Below are 17,252 nucleotides of genomic sequence, written 5' to 3'. Positions count from 1 at the left end.
ACTTAAAAGATTTTGGTGCCCCCACATATATCTAATTCGAAACATAAACAATAATAAACCGTAAAATAAAATTTTATTCTTCAAACTGAAGCAAAACCTACATAAAGATGGAAAATAATGTTTATTTTTGCATACTTCCACTTTATATTTGAATTCCCCCCTCCTTTTTCTAATTTCAAGTCTTCGATCAGATCCCCAAAGCTAATCTTCTCAGCTATACTTAGTAGAGATAAGACATCCAGCCTGCCTTGTTGCACAGTTGTTCTGTTGGGACTTTTAATATACTTCAACTGAGAAAATGACCGCTGAGACTGCAGCAAAAAACCCATCTACCAAAACAGCCCCTGCAAACCTCTTCCCAGCCCAGATCCAGTACAGTTTTATCCACATGCCATGTGCTCTATTTACTTGCATGCAGACATGTTCTGCTTTTAAAGTGTTTAAGAACTCAAAAGTATCATGTTTTACACACAAAATAACACCCTAGTTTAAAAAAGCAGCACTTACTGTCTTTGGGATGAGCAAGTAACTCTGCTGCCTGGTCACAGGTATTGCCGAAATCCTGGATGGCCAACTGTCATTTCCCAGGGATTGGTGGGGGGGTGACAAGAGTGAACCAGAAGCTGGACAGACTCTGAGTTTATTTTACCTGAAGTACAGTGTACCAGAGGGGACATGGATGGCGCTGTGGTCTAAAAACTGAGCCTAGGGCTTGCCGATCAGAAGGTCGGCAGTTCAAATCCCTGCGACGGGGTGAGCCTGCTGCTCGGTCCCAGCTCCTGCCAACCTAGCAGTTCAAAAGCACGTGAAAGTGCAAGTAGATAAATAGGTACCGCTCTGGCGGGAAGGTAAACGGCATTTCCGTGCGCTGCTCTGGTTCGCCAGAAGCGGCTTAGTCATGCTGGCCACATGACCCGGAAGCTGTCTGCGGACAAAGGCTGGTTCCCTCGGCCTATAGAGTGAGATGAGCGTGCAACCCCAGAGTCGTCTGCGACTGGACCTAGCGGTCAGGGGTACCTTTTACCTTTACAATGTACCAGACAGAAGAAACCTTTATGTTTCAAAACTGATGCAGAAATTAATACATAAAGTTAATATAATTTGTTGGTGCTCAACAGTAGTATCAGAGAGAGTTTTTGAAATGCCACCCAAAGGTGAGAAAAAGAGAAGGCACCAAACTATAAACAGTATATAGAATATGCAGTAAGGAATATGAATGAATTTCCATGCTTAGGAAAACAAAGGGCAGAATGGTCAGCTGAGGATTCTCTAAAAGAGAACCAGAGAGCATGTAGCTGTCTTTGTTTTGCTTTGTTTTTTCACCTTTGGAGGTTCAACTGCATTTTGCAAGTAAGATATGTAGGAAAAGCCCCTGGCCTATTTCCTTGCTGGGAGGGAGCTTTGAAGTAGGAAAGTGGCAGAAGTTAAAACACTTCTGCAACCCGCTTCTTAGCCGTTTACAATATTCCCACTTAGATTCATCCTTAAAAGTGTATTGTATTTAAACTGTTATGACCTGCATCAAATACTAATGTCAATAAATATCTGCATAATTAAATTCCCTACATTCATATTAACAACGTTAGTTAATTAGTGACAGGGCAGGCATTCACACCTAAATAAAATTAAAACCCCCCAGTGCTGATTGTAAAAGGAGGAAAGGCTTACTAGATCAGAGTGTTATTCAACTAAGTTTAAGTTCTGTTTTGAACTATTCTTGCTCAAACCCAATTATGCTTGCTTTGCCTTTCTCAAATTAATAAAGCATATGATTTGATTCAGTTTTGCTAAATCTCACTGTTTGATGTACATTCTCTTTTTTTTTGGTTGTTTTATATTAGCTTTTTAAAAAATAATATTTTATTAAAGATTTTTTACTAAAAACATACAAAGAAAGAAAAAAACACACTACATTAATAACAAACAAAAAAATAACAACTTATACAATTATTATAACTAATATTCCTTCCTCACATCATATTGGGACTTCCCTGTCTCCTCCTCTTGCGTCCCTTGTAAATACCGTTTTTGTAACTTCCAAAATTTCCTAAAATTCTATTCTATTCTCCAATAACACACATCGTGAATATTTTATCTCTCTTAATCTATATTATACCATTGCCTAAATAATTCCTCATATATCATATCTCAATCCTAATCATCCTCTATCTTACTCATTTATCTTCTATTCTACAACCTAACTTATACTCAAATTATATCTAACTTTCAATCATACAATGATTTTTAAAATACTGTTTAATTTTTTCCCATTCTTTTTCCACTGCGTCGTCCCTCTGGTCACTGAGTTTCCCGGTCATTTCTGTGAGCTCCATATAGTCCATCATTTTCATCTGCCATTCTTCTGTCGTTGGTAATTCTTCTGTCTTCCAGTTCTTAGCTATCAAAACTCTAGCTGCTGTTGTGGCATACAAAAACAGATTTCTGTCACTTTTAGCAATATCCTGGCTTAGGATGCCCAGTAGAAAGGCTTCTGGTTTCTTCTTAAATGTGTTTTTCAACACTTTTTAAATTTCATTATATATCTTTTCCCAGAAGTCTTTCACCTTAGGGCACGTCCACCACATATGGAAGAAGGTTCCTTTTGTTTGCTTACATTTCCAGCATTTGTTACTCAGACCATGGTAAATTTTGGCTAGTTTTACAGGGGTTAAATACCACCTGTACATCATCTTCATAATATCCCTTATCATATTCAACAGGACTTCCAGGACCGTTATGAATAAAAGTGGGGATAGCGGGCACCCTTGTCTTGTTCCTTTTTCAATTCTTATTTCCTCTGGCACCACATTATTAACAATAATCTTTGGTCTTTGTTCAAAATATATTGCATTCAATCCATTCATAAAATTACTTCCCACCTCCATTTTCTGGAAATTTTGTTTCATAAATTTCCAAGATATATTGTCAAAGGCCTTCTCCACGTCTATAAACATCGGAATAGCTCTTGTATTGATTCTCTTATCTAGTCTTTCTAGTATATCCACTAAATTTCTAATATTTCCATTCATATGTCTTCCAGGCAAAAAACCTGCTTGATCATTGTGGATATACTCTTTCATTACACCTTTCAACCTTTCAGCCAATATACTTGCAAATATTTTGTAGTCCACATTCAATAAGGAGATTGGTCGGTAATTTCTCATTTGAGTTTTGTCTGTATCTGGTTTTGGTATCAGAGTGATGTAAGCCTCCTTCCACGACTCCGGTGCCCTTTTCCCCTGTAATATTTCGTTGCATACCTCCATCATTGGTTGAATCATCCAATCTTTTAAAGTTTTTTTAGTTTTTATAAGAATTTATTGGTATTTTAAAAGAAAAAAATACAAAAAAATACATACAAAATACAAATACAAAATACAAACACAAAACTAATACAATACATAACAAAGTTTTATAGTATTTTGCTGTAAGTCCATCTGGTCCTGGAGCCTTACCCAACTGCATATGGTTTATAGCTTCCTCTGTCTCCTGTCTTGTAATTGGGTGGTTGAGAGTTATCTTAGTCTCCTCTGGTATTTTACGCAGTCCATTTTTTAATGTACATTCTCTTGAGTGAGGACCCTCTCTTGTTTAGCAACATTTCTCATGTATCTTTTTATTTCTGGCGAATAAGGACCCTCCCCACAACCTGGAACTTCTACTTGCACATGAATTGAGCAGGTGCAAAGCCATTGCTGCAACAGAATGAGAGTCAGCAGGAGGCAGAAGCCCATGAGATCACTCACTGGCACACTCTGCTTTGTTGTTTGAAAACATGCAACAACTTCTGACTTGAATACATTGGTCAGGGGACAATGTTCCCCCAATCCTTCTACATGCAACTTTTTGAGCTAGTTGGCAGGACCAGACGCAAATCAAGCCAAAGAGTTTAAGAATGAGTGTGCCTTTAGCATAATTAGGAAACAATTTTGCAGGGCTGTGCAAATTATGTCACCCAGGTGTGAGAAACTGGGATGTGGCAAGCCAACACATAAGCTGTACAAATCTGCAAATACTTTCAGTTTACAAAAGCACAGCCTGCAATCTTCTTTTCAGTGATTTCATCGAAGCTCAGTTGCACTCCACCTCACTTACTGGCAATGAACGGGAATCTTGAAACTTTTGTTTTTCTTTGCACTGCAACATTGTCATCATCGTTGTCATCAGAACTAACAAGCACTTGAGGCGGGCCCCCACCTTTTCAACGTAGCTGAAAACGTCATTCAAAGCTTTGTTGTCAAATTTCTTCCAGAGAAGGCCAGTGGCTAAGCACATACTTTCCATGCGAAAGGCCATAGGTTTTATTCCCCTTGACATTGGCGGTTAAAGGCTCTCAGGTGCAGAACATAGGAAAGATCCTTAGAGAGCAACGACCAGTTTGTAATAGGAGATACCAGGCTAGACGAGACAGTTTCTCCAACACAGCCAAGACTCATTTAATACATTCAGCACTGTATGTAATTGCCTTCTTGTCAATCATGATCTTAATGGGATATTAGGGTCAGAGAAGTCCCCACACCTCCTCCTCCTCAGATGTATTCTGTGTCATGTATTCTGCTTCTCTTTCTTCCATCTGTGCTCAGTGAATTTTCTCCTCCTAGTTTTGTTCAGATGCATATTGTGGTACGCATCCAGCTCCATTATTTCATGAAGTACAAATGTGCCTGGAGGGACAGATAATCTTTCCTTGGAATGCATATCAGTGGGGGGTTTTCCTGTCAATACACTGAAGCAGACGAGTGGCGGGTGCGGAGTATAATTACATGTCTGCATATCTCTCAAAAGCAAACTCCTGAGTATTGTAATAACTGATAAACTTCTGGTGAAGTGGCTTTCAAATGCAAAATCAAGTGTGAATTCACTGAAAGGGGAAAAAACGAGGGGTGTTGTCTGTTGCTGGCAACACAAGTGAGAACAGCAGGAAGGGGAGGAGGAAGAGAGAATGAACAGATTTGGGTTTGCCATCCCTCAAAGTAGATGGTTATACTAATCAGAACTAGATGAAGTAATGTAAAAAACAATCCCAAGTAAAGCTAGAACATCTTTGGAACTTGTGGTGCAGTAATATAAGTACTGCCCACCTAGCAGTTCGAAAGCACGTCAAAGTGCAAGTAGATAACCTAGGGACCACTCCAGCGGGAGAGGTAAACGGCGTCTTCCGTGCGCTGCTCTGGTTCGCCAGAAGTGGCTTTGTCATGCTGGTCACATGACTCGGAAGCTGTCTGCCAACAAATGCCAGCTCCCTTGGCCTATAGAGCGAGATGAGCGCCGCAACCCAGAGTCGGACACGACTGGACCTGATGGGTCAGGGGTCCCTTTACCCTTTACCTTTTAATACCGTGTTTCTCCTAAAATAAGACATGGCCATAAAATAAGCCATAGCAGGATTTCTATGCATTTGCGAAATATAAGCCGTTCCCCGGAAAATAAGCCATACCCGAAAATAAGCCATAGTGATGCAGCACCTCCCATTAAAACAGCCTGGAGAGGCGTGGCTATGCAGCGTACTGATGCGATGCGGTTAAAATAAGACATCCCCTGAAAATAAGCCATACTGTGTTTTGTTGAGGGGGAAAAAAATATAAGACGGTGTCTTATTTTAGGAGAAACACGGTATAAGTACAGCGGATGCTCGGGTTGCGAACGTGATCCGTGCGGGAGGCATGTTCACGACCTGCAGCGTTTGCAACCTGCAGTGACACTTCTGCACATGCACAAAGAGTGATTTAGCGCTTCTGCACATGTGCGAGTGCCAAAACTGGAAGTAACCCATTCCGGTATTTCCGTGTTTGGCGCAGTGCGCAACCTGCAATCGCGCAACCTTAAGCGGCTGTAACCCGAGGTATGACTGTATTTGCCTTGAAAAGAGACGAGAACACTCAACATAAATAGCCTACAAAAAGGTAGACTTCTTCTGCAGATGGATGATCTGCTGATCAGCAGCAGGCAGATGGGGACACACAAACCCACTCCATTTAATGCACACACATACAGAAACACAAATATTCAATGACTCTGGGAGGAAAGCATTCTGTTTGCATCAGTGACTGTTGCACTTGGCATAACAGAAGAAATCATGCATTTCCAATATGCATCTAATAAGCCAGAAAATGCAGCTGTGGCTTCAGCTGTACAGTATATATTGTTATAATTCTGTTGGGGGAGGAGCTAAATGCCTGGGCTTAATACATGTTAGACATGTTCATTGGAACTGGTATGTTAAAACAGGTTGTCAGACCTTCTATCTTAAGTTGGATCTGTCTGTGCATTAGGTCATGTGTGAAACCCACTTCAAAGCCCCTGGAATTAGCATAGGTGAAAGCTATTTTAGTCAGACAGACTTCTTAAGTTGAAACACCTCCTAATCCAATAAAATTAACATGAGGTCGCCATGTATCACTCCTCCGGAAGGATTGCGCACAGTTCTAAATGGCGTGTGTCATCTACCTCTTTGATACCTTCCCACTGCGTTTGCAACATATGCAGAGTATGAAGCAAGAACAAGCAAACCAAACAGCATTGGTAGATGATATTGTTATGATAGCTAAAGCAAGGTGGGTGAAATGGAACAGCATTAAAGCAAAGTTACTTCGGGAAAGAAGCAGCAATATGCATCTATAGTATTTATTAGATTACCATAAAGCCCCAGGACAGGGCACAACAATAACATATGAAATTATAAAACAAACAGAATAGTTACCATAAACAGGAAAAGTGTGAGGACAAAAAAACAAACCGTTCTGTATATAAACACATTTTAAAAATATTTCCAAATATAAAATGGTTAAAAATTCTTCTAATACAGATGTAGACTGGGACAGGGCCATCTTAAGCATATCTGGCACCCTGGTGCAAAGATCCCTCTGGCACCCCCCCCCCGGCAACTCCAAAACAAGGGAGGGGGCGGTGGAAAATGTCCTCTGCCTCCCCCACCGTCCTGATCCCTGGCGTCGGTGGCGGCGATCAAGCAGGTGGACATGCTCTCTGGCATTGGGGTGCCCGGGAAGACTGTGCGCCGCCTTTTGCCAGGAAGCAGGAGGAGGACAACGACCCCGTCTTTAGCAGATGCAAAAGCTTGGGAGGGAAGCTGCGGGGATCACTCTCCTCCTGCGGAGCCTTGGGAAGGAAGCTGCACACCCAGGGCCGTCTTAAGGGGATCGGGCGCCTTGGTGCGACAATCCCTCGGCGCCCCCGGTGGGCCACCTCTCCGCCCACCTCCCTCCCATGCTGGCTGCCCTTGGGAGGGGGGTGGGCGAGCGGGGGATGAGGGGCGTGGCGCTGCAAGCCGGCCGCCCTCCGGAGCCCCAGCTGGAGCGCTGGGAAGGGCGCGCAAAGCCCCGCGCTGCTCCAGCGCCACGCCCCTCATCCCCCTCTCGCCCACCTCCCTCCCGCGCTGGCCGCCCCTCGGGGGATGAGGGGCGTGGCGCTGGAGCGGCGCGGGGCTTTGCGCGCCCTTCCCAGCGCTCCAGCTGGGGCTCCGGAGGGCAGCCGGCTTGTAACTCACCCGCCGGCGTGCGGAGTGCTCGTTTGCCCGCGGGGACGGGTTGGGAGGGGGGCGCCCCTGGGGGGCCTGGCGCCCTGGTGCACCGCGCCACCCAGCTCCAAGACAAGACGGCCCTGTGCACACCCGCCAGCCATATGGTTGACAGGGTGCAGCTGGCAGGTTTGCGGGAGGATAAGGGGAGGCTGCCGGCCGGCAAAGCTGTGCAGCTCCCCCATTCGCTAGGGCGCCCCTGAGAAGCCAGCGCCCTGGCACAACGAACCACTAAGACCAATGGGAAAGACGGCTCTGGACTGGGATCAAGATGCAGTTCACTTGCAGGGCACCGTGGCAGCACAAAAACTGAGGGGCAGGGGGAGAGCAGAGGCTTAAGAGAGCCTGATAAGCCACACCCACTTGCAACCTGAGCTCTGGGCTTCTTTTCATCCCGATAGCTCATATGAGAAGCATCTTTCTTTCTTTCTTTTTGGGAAGGGGAGGCAACAGGCAAGTGGACCAAACTGTGCAAAATGCGGGAGGTGCATGACTGGATCTTCCAATGTTTCCAAATTTAATTAAAAGGAGCCTTGAGCCACACCCTTCCCCAAATTAGGTCAAGCTAGTGATCCTGGGTGAGGATGAGTGTAACCCTCTCTCTCATGCTATTTCCCTGGTCTAAATTGCCCCACTCCAATGCTGTTAATTTCCAATTGACCCCTACTGCATCAAACAGCAGCTTCAGAACCTACAGCAAGTAGCCAGGCTGTGGGAAAGGGATAGTCCCATCTCCTCCCACCACTGCTGCTCTGCTCCATTTCTGAATCCTATTTTTAACTGAAAACAGAAAAATTGGAAGATTCAATCGTGGATCTCTTGCATTGCCTGCATTTTCAATATTCCAATATGCTTTATGATTTTACTGTTTTCTCCTCATGTTACCGGGGGGGGGGAGGGGGGCGGTCAAATTCACTCATGGCTTAAATACATTTCTTATAAATGTAATAGTGGTGCCTTAGTACACTTAACAGCCACAGGGGAACTGAGAACTGGGGGAAATTGCACGAAATGCCAGTGAGAAAGATCTGGTTTCCTCTTTATAATGCAGTAAAGAAAGGCATGAATTGAAAAATGCATGTTTTAATATTTTACACGGCCTACATTGGATGCTATGGGGAACGAATACACGGAGCTGGAAGCTGCCCCTTTGTGTGTGCTGGTTAATTTAAAACTACTCCGGGTGGTGATGTTTATGATTCTGGTGTGTGTGCTCAAATGTGCATTGCATGGGAAAGTGTCAGGGAAAAGTGACAACGCTCTAAATGTTGCCTTCGTGGCCATTCCAAGCCCATCTGTTACTGGGAACACCTTCTGATATGAAGAACCTTCTCTTCAAGGGAGGCAACCAAGATGTGGATCAGATTAATGGTGGAAAAGGGAATTATTCCTAGACTCTGGAAAGACTGGGCTCCCTCAGCAGAGGCAGAATGGATAACTAGTTTTACTCAAATTACACCTCCTGGGAGTGTGATTTATAAAACACAGAACAGGGGAGATTTATTCAAAAACATATGGAAGCTATTTATGGATTATGTTGATGGGTCTGGGATTAATGTATGAAAATATGTAATACTGCTACATTTGTTGGAAAGATTGCTACATAATGAAGGCCTCATCTATAAATTATGCACTCCCTGTTCAAGTCATGTGTTCAGAGGGCAGTTGGTGGCGGGAGGCGGAGGTAAAAGGGAATCCTTTGTTTTGGAGGAAGCTTGTTGGTTTGGGGTTAGTATGATGCTCTCTCTCTCTCTCTCTCTCAAGATCATTTAGGAATTGCCCTGAGGGTGATGAAGAGAACAAATATTATACCTTTGTATACATCTGAAGCCTAATCCCAACACATGCTGACCAGCTACTATGGAAGGTAGCACACTTTTTTTCACTAGCTTCTCGACATGAATGAAACCCAAGAGCGGACAAGCAAGGATGGCCTTGTTAAGAATATGGCCTGGATTCCAAAAGCCACACAGGGTTAATTTCTTGTGCCCAATGGAGAGTCGAATCTGGGTCTCATGAACAATGCAGCAGCTCTCCTTGCCATGTAGGAAAGCCTAGGCTAGAGCTCACTGCAGGGCGTCTGTTCTGGGGGCACCCCGCAGGCTTCGAGAGGGCACTCTGCAAGGCCTTCCCACTTGTCTTCAGGGAAGACGAACAGCAATGCAGCACAAAGGATTGCCTCTCTCTCACTGAAACTCAATGAGACAGGGGCCTTCTGGCTGTGGTGGAAGCAGAGGGTCACTTCCTCTTGCACCTCCTGCTTCACCCTGCCTAAGGGATCCGCTAGGGTTGCCATACGTCCTGATTTTCCCAGACAGGTCTGGGATTCCAAGGATGGAATTAGCGTCTGGAGGGAATTTCAGAAATGGACAGATTTTTGAAATTTTCAACAGCTCCCCCCCCCCCCAAAAAAAGGTCAACAGGTTTTTGTCCAGATTTTTACTTCTTGAAATATGGTAACCCTGGGGTAGGCCAGCTCCACCTGTCTTCATTTGGGGTCAACACAGTGCGGCCCAAGCCCAGCTGAGAGAAACTGACAGCTTTCATACAAAGTAGTAAGTCAGGGGTGGGGAACTTGTGTGGCTCTCCAGGTGTTGATGGACTCTCAACTCCCAGCTAATGTTTTTTTGTTATTAGGTATGTGATGTTTGCTGTCTATTTTGTTGTTTGTTCAGCTTGTAAACGAACTTGTGTATAGAAATGAAAAGTGAAATGAAATGAAATTGTTTTTGGAGAGGATTCTACCCCTCAGTTTTTTTTCCCTAAAGGCTTTTGTACTTTAACGGACTTTGTGGTTCCAACTCTCATCTATTAATGTCAACACTTTTGGGCTGCATAGACTCATAGAATTGTAGAGTTGGAAGGGACCCCTGAGGGTCATCTAGTCCAACCCCCTGAGATGCAGGAATCACAATTAAAGCATGCCTGACAGATGACCATCCAACCTCTGCTTAAAAACCACCAAGGAAGTCCATTCCACCATCAGACAGCTGTTACAGTCAGAAAGTTATTCCTAATGTTTAGTTGGAATCTCCTTTCTCATAATGTTAACATAGGCACTCTCCCTTGAAGATTGTAAACAGAATGCAGGAGGGAAACTTAATGGGGAAGACATGCATTCCATTCAGTAACACCAGGAATAAAGAACCATGATGGATTAGATTAAATCTAAAATAGCATTCTGTTTCTGGCAGTGGCAATCAGATGCTCCTGGCAAACAGTAACTCCCTTCCCACTTCACTTTTACGCACAAGCAACTGGTATTTAGAGATATACTGTCTCTGAACATGGAGGTTCCATTTAGCTCTGAGGGCTTAAATAGCAATTGATATTCCATGAATGTGTCTATTGCCCTTTTAAAGCAATCAAAGCTAGTGGCCACCATCACCACACCTTGTCACAGAAAATCCCATAAATCAATTATGCCCTGTCTGCCCTGAACCTACTGCCAATCACAATTCAGTGTGTGACCCTGAATCCTACCATTATGAGAAAAGAATAACTTATTTCTGTTACTTTCCCGAAACCATGCGTGATTTACCCAAACTAATGTGGTGCTGTGGTTCTAAACCACAGAGCCTAGAGCTTGCTGATCAGAAGGTCGGTGGTTTGAATCCCCTCGACGGGGTGAATTCCTGTTGCTCAGTCCCAGCTCCTGCCAACCTAGCAGTTCAAAAGCATGTCAAAGTGCAAGTAGACAAATAGGTACCGCTCTGGAGGGAAGGTAAACAGCATTTTCGGTGTGCTGCTCTGTTTCACCAGAAGCAGCTTAGTCATGCTGGCCACATGACCCAGAAGCTGTCTGTGGACAAACGTCGGCTCCCTCGGCTTATAGAGCCAGATGAGCGTGCAACCCCAGAATTGTCCGTGACTGGACCTACGCATAGCTGTCAACCTTTCCCCTTTTTGTGGGAAATTCCCTTATTATAGCAGTGGGGAACAGCAGGGAGGGTTTGACAGCAATGACCTAACGGTCAGGGGTCCCTTTACCTTTACCCTTACCTAAGGATTTCCCCTAGCAGATATTCCCTTTAGTCATCATTTTGGTATGATTAGAACAACTTCCATGATCAGGTTATAGGATATAGTCCAACTGCAGTCAATCACAGATACAATGTGAGGCAGCCAGCTAAGGCAGCAGATTTGTGGCACTCGAAGGGCAGCAGATGGGAAGAGAGACCAACCTCACCATGAACCACCACCTACTAAACTGTTGGGATTTAATTGGGACTTACATTAATTAGTAGGGAGGAGAAGACTGGACTTGGAACAGGGCTATCATCCTGATCCTAAATATAGTTATTAGAGATATACTCCAGAAATCCCCTTCCATTCGAACCTTTAACAAGTTGTTGGTGAGACAGGCCAAGGCCAAAGGCATCACACATTTCCTTGAGTTCATTAAAGATAATTAAAGAAATTAAACCAGGGGTCTCAGTTGCCTGGTGACTTCCTTTTCTTTGATTATGGCCCCCTTGGGTTCAGAGAGAACCAATTCTGCCAGGGCTAGTTCCTCTAATCTGAATTTTACAAGAAAACGGATGTGCTAAAGAAGCAACAAGCCAGCGGTGCTTCTGGTTGCATTTTCAGGCTGATTTATAGAGCTGTAAACCATCTGGATCGGGGAACTGCCATTAACTTCAAGAGAGCTGTGAACACTGCTTCCCACACCCCCACAACCTGGTTCAGAAATGGCACTGAAAGCTATTCTATCTATCCATTGCTTTGAAAAAGTGTTTTAAGACAAAGGTAATATATCAAGCTGTACAGCAGATGGAGCTGAAATGGCACCAGACTAGAGGCAGAGACCAAACAGCACAACGATATGCTGAAGAGGTGCCATCCTATGGGTGTTGTGGTTGCAGCTGTTGCTATTTGAATTCATACCCACCAAAATGACCCCCAAAGCTCTATATTATGTTATATACTGTAGTGTGATGCAGCAGCAGGGAGGAAAAAAAGCTCTTCTAGGCTGCATCAAGTAAAGTATAATGTCCAGATTAAGGGAGTAATAGTACTACCCTCTTCTGCTTTGGTCAGACCACACCTGGAGAACTGTGTCCAGTTCTGGACACAACTATTTAAGAAGGATATTGACAAGCTGGAATGTGTGCCTAGGAGGGCATACCAAGATGATCAAGGGTCCGGAAACCAAGCCTTATGAGGAATGATTGAGGGAGTTGGGCATGTTTAGCCTGGAAAAGAGGAGCCACCTTCAAATGATACATGATATGACAGCCATCTTCAAATAGCTAAAGGGCTGTCACATGGAAGATGGAGCAAGCTTCTTTTCTCCTGCTCCAGAAGGGAAGATCCGAACCAATGGATTCAAGTTACAAGAAAGGAGATTCCAATTAAACATCAGAAATAACTTTCTGACAGGAGGATCTGTTCCACAGTGGAAAGGACCTCTTTGGGAGGCTGTGGATTCTCCTTCATTGGAGGAGTTTAAGCAGAGGTTGGGTGGCCGTCTGTCACGGATGCTTCATCTGAGATTCCTGCACTGCAGGGGGGGTTGGAGTAGATGACCCTCAGGGTCCCTTTCAACTCTACAATTCTGATTCTATTCTATTCATTAATCATTTTGTTAGTATTAATATTAGTAATAGCACCTTAAGTGTTTATGGGACTTTGCCCTTTGTAAAAAGTTTGCTGTTCCCATGAGCTCTTGGCCTAAAGCTTCAAGGGTAGGGCAGATGACCGTCCGAGGGCAACTAAAAGATAGGAGCCTGGGAAATGTGCAAAGAGAGATACTTCAGATGAAACAGGAGAGGTGAACCCAAGGAAGGGGTAAAAGCATGAGGCAAAAATAATCATAATCACGTATGACTCTCTAACATGCACATCAAAGTTTGACTAGCTTCAGCTATGAAAACAAGATGCCTTTAACCGGGTGCTTCCAGTGCAAATGGGTCCTTCCAACCAGTGTTTACATATCTTCATTTCGCAGGCTTATTTCCACACCTTCCCATTTCCCGGTCATGGATTAGCATTCATTCACTGCTAATCAATTGGTGGAGCTTCAGGAAATATATTCAGAGATGGGGGGGTTGTACCTCCCCTCAACCCCACCCCACCCTGTCTACTGCTCTGGTTATGTCTCAACCTGTAGCACACTTTTAAATAAAATTTAACGCAGCCGTGCAAAAGAGCGAATGTTCACACCATTCTGATGCTTCACAGTGGGCAAAAGAGAGGTTTGTGCTCTTGTGGAGGGCAGGCATTTCCATTTGTTTTTAATACTGGTATCTTGTGCAATACCTCTGTATGTGACCATTTAACAGAATATCGATTGACCTTTATCAACACAAACACACACCCTGGCAAAAAATACCCCAAAACTAGTGAGTAGTCTCCAAGGTACTGTATGGTGATTTTGAGACGGCCGCTGCCTCTAACCAGCTTGTTGAAATATGAATGGGTCTTCATTAGAAATAATCTGGGACAATGGGAACATATGTGACTAGATTGTGCTGGCATGAGGAGCAGATAGACATACAACCTATTTGCAACATCACTGTACCCCCCAACCCCCCAAAAAGTGTTAATGAGCTTGATCTTCCATACCAACAGTGTCTACAGATTCTTAGATTTCACATGGTACAGGGAAATACAGATTAACTTGCAAAAAGCAGGGGCTGTCGTTTGATGGTTGACAGCACATGCAGACTCTGCAAAAGATATTATCTACATGAGCAGAACCATTTCCACTCCTACCTGGAAGAAGGAAGCACCCTTGAACGACACTGATCTCTGTCTCCTTTCGGAGACTTTCTAAATAAAAATAAAAATAAACAAAAATTGAAAAGCAGCTTCACAGGCCGTGGTTAGCTGCAGAAGACCAGCCTATAGGTCCTTTAAGACTTTCCCCCACTAGTGAATTTCCCTGTAATGGTTTTCCCCAAGCTGTTCCCCTACCTGTGGGAGAAAAGATGCAGTGTCTTCATATTGTGTTCACTGGAAGGAGAAGCACCTATTGGGAAGGTGAGTTTTAGAGGAACCAACGGCAGGAACAGCCCCTGCCATGCAGTATCGGAAGCTGTGTGGTGTTTGTTCTGTTTTTTAAGCCAGGGATAGACTTAACAGGCTAAATGGAAAGTGCAGTTTGAGCCTCACTCAAGTCCGTAGGAGACCCAGGCTGATGCTGTACCTCTCAAACTGAAGGTAGGGGCTTATGTGATCCGTAGATCCTAATAACAATAATGCCATTACTTTTATTATTGGTAATAATAATATTAACTACTACAATAACTTGTTGCACATAGAAAGCTAGGATATCAAGAGGAAGCGCAGACTAGAATTCTGCTGAGCTCCCGGCACTAAGTTTTCGTAGGCAGGGTAAGTTTTGTGTGTGGAGCAATCCACCACATTCAGTCTGAAGTGGTACAGCCCTAACTCTAGGTCAGAGTCAGCTGCTAAAAAGACATCATATTTCAGCTTGCTTTTAATTGGCTATGTAGCAACCTTTATATTCACCAGAGTGCTTCCAGGGAGGGGAGATAATTATTCTTGCCTTTCTGGAGGAAGGAAATGTCACACTGAAAGACGGATTTCAAAAATCATTTTCCAAGAATAGTTTCCCTGAAAAGAAGCACAGTTGATCAAAAGCAGGAGTTCAGATATTTTATTTTAAAATGCAAAGCTGGGTGGCCTTCATCTTCAGATCTCTCCACACATGCTCCTCTTTTTTGGCGCAAAACGGAGTCTGCCGCTGAAGCCCTGCTGTCTGCAGCGTGACTTCCAGCTCTGGGTGCAGCTGCAAGTGATCCAGGTTTTCAAACGCACCCGCCACTTGCAACATAAACATCTCTGATTGGCTGCTGCTTCACTGGCTCCCTTAAAGTTGCTAGCACTTGGAAGTGTGTGTGGGGGGGGGGGTGAGTCCATATATGGACATAATAAAAAAAGCCTTGGTCCAATGTACAATTAGCCCAATATCCTGCTTCCAGTGGCAGCCAGTCATACGCTTTTGAAAAATGCAAACGCAAGCAGGGGTATAAAGGCATTGCTCTCCTACCCTCCTACTGCCTCTCCACATCCAGCTGATTGTTCTGTTTAGCAGTCATGGTTAGAAGTTGCGGACAGCCCCCTCCCCCTCCACCCTAACCACTGCCAATTTTAGCAGTCATCGCCACATCTTGTGGCAGTGAATTCCACCAGCCACCACATACAGTACTGGGCAAATAAATTCTCCTCCACTGTCTCAGCTCTACTGTCAATCAGTTTCAGCTGGGTGACCTAGAGCAGGGGAGGTCTGGCTTCAAGCTTTAAGGGGTTCTGTGTTTTACTACAACCCCAAGATCTACCAGATGCGTATCTAGGCAAAAAATAATAATAATAATAATCTTACTTGCACATCATTCATAGGGTCTGAACTGGTGGACTGATAGAACAGAATGAGACCTTGGGAGTCATAAAAGATAGCTCATCAAAAGGCAAATTACATGCAAGGACTCGTTAGGAAAGGAACTGAAAATAAAGCTGCCAATAGCATAATGTCATTATACAAATCTTTGGTGCAATACCATTTAGAAAACTGTTCTGGTTCCCTCGTCTCAAAATGGTATTGTAGAGTAAGAAAAAGTTATGAAAGGGACAATGAAAATGATAAAGGGGGTGGAGCAACTCCCCTGCCCCCCCTGCCATTAAGGAAGCTTGCAGCCTTTGAGACTTTAGAGAAAAAGCGAGTAAAAGTAGGATTATAATAGTTTATAAAATTATGCATGGCATGGGGAACGTGGATAGAGAAAAGTTTTTCTCCCTCTCCTGTAACACTAAGAACTCCTGGGCACCCAGTGAAGGGAATGATGGAAGACTGAGCAAGATAAAAGAACACAGGACATGGTTAAACTATGGAACTTGCTATCTGTTTCCACTTGCCATGATGGCTCTGCTTTGCTTCAGGGATGGAAGTATCAATGCTTCTGAATACCAGCTGCTGGAAGCTGCACAAGGGGGGAGCGCTTTTGTGCTCCGGTCCTGCTTGCGCATTTCCCTTAAGTGTCATCTGGTAGGTGGGCTGTTTGAGAACATGGTGCTGGACTAGACGGGCCACTGGCCTGGTCCTGGAAGCTCCTTCGTAGGTCCTTAGAAGGCAAACAGTTAGAAGAATGAAAGAACAGAGTTAGAATGAAGGAACAAGGTGCCTCTGAGCAGTTACCGTGTTTCTCATAATATAAGACGTGCCTATAATATAAGCCATGGCAGGATTTGAAGCAATCCAAAAATATAAGACATACCCCGAAAATAAGCCGCCTGGAGCCACGTGCCAGCGGGACGCAGCACGAGCCGCCTCCTCCTCCTGCTGGCTTCCGGAGGCTCGGGGCGCTCAGTGCAGCGCTGCTGGGCGCCGACCCGGCAAGCCGCCTCCTCCCCCTCCTGCCGCCGCGTCTCGGGGCGCTCCGTGCGGCGCTGCTGGGCGCCGACCCGGCAAGCCGCCTCCTCCCCCTCCTGCCGCCGCGGCTCGGGGCGCTCCGTGCGGCGCTGCTGGGCGCCGACCCAGCAAGCCGCCTCCTCCCCTCCTGCCGCCGCGGCTCGGGGCGCTCCGTGCGGCGCTGCTGGGCGCCGACCCGGCAAGCCGCCTCCCCCCCTCCTGCCGCCGCGGCTCGGGGCGCTCCGTGCGGCGCTGCTGGGCGCCGACCCGGCAAGCCGCCTCCTCGCCCTCCTGCCGCCGCGGCTCGGGGCGCTCCGTGCGGCGCTGCTGGGCGCCGACCCGGCA

Source organism: Lacerta agilis, chromosome 9, assembly GCF_009819535.1.
Source record: "Lacerta agilis isolate rLacAgi1 chromosome 9, rLacAgi1.pri, whole genome shotgun sequence".
NCBI lineage: Eukaryota > Metazoa > Chordata > Lepidosauria > Squamata > Lacertidae > Lacerta > Lacerta agilis.
The sequence above is the reverse complement of the archived record's forward strand: the minus strand, read 5'-3'. Positions refer to the sequence as shown.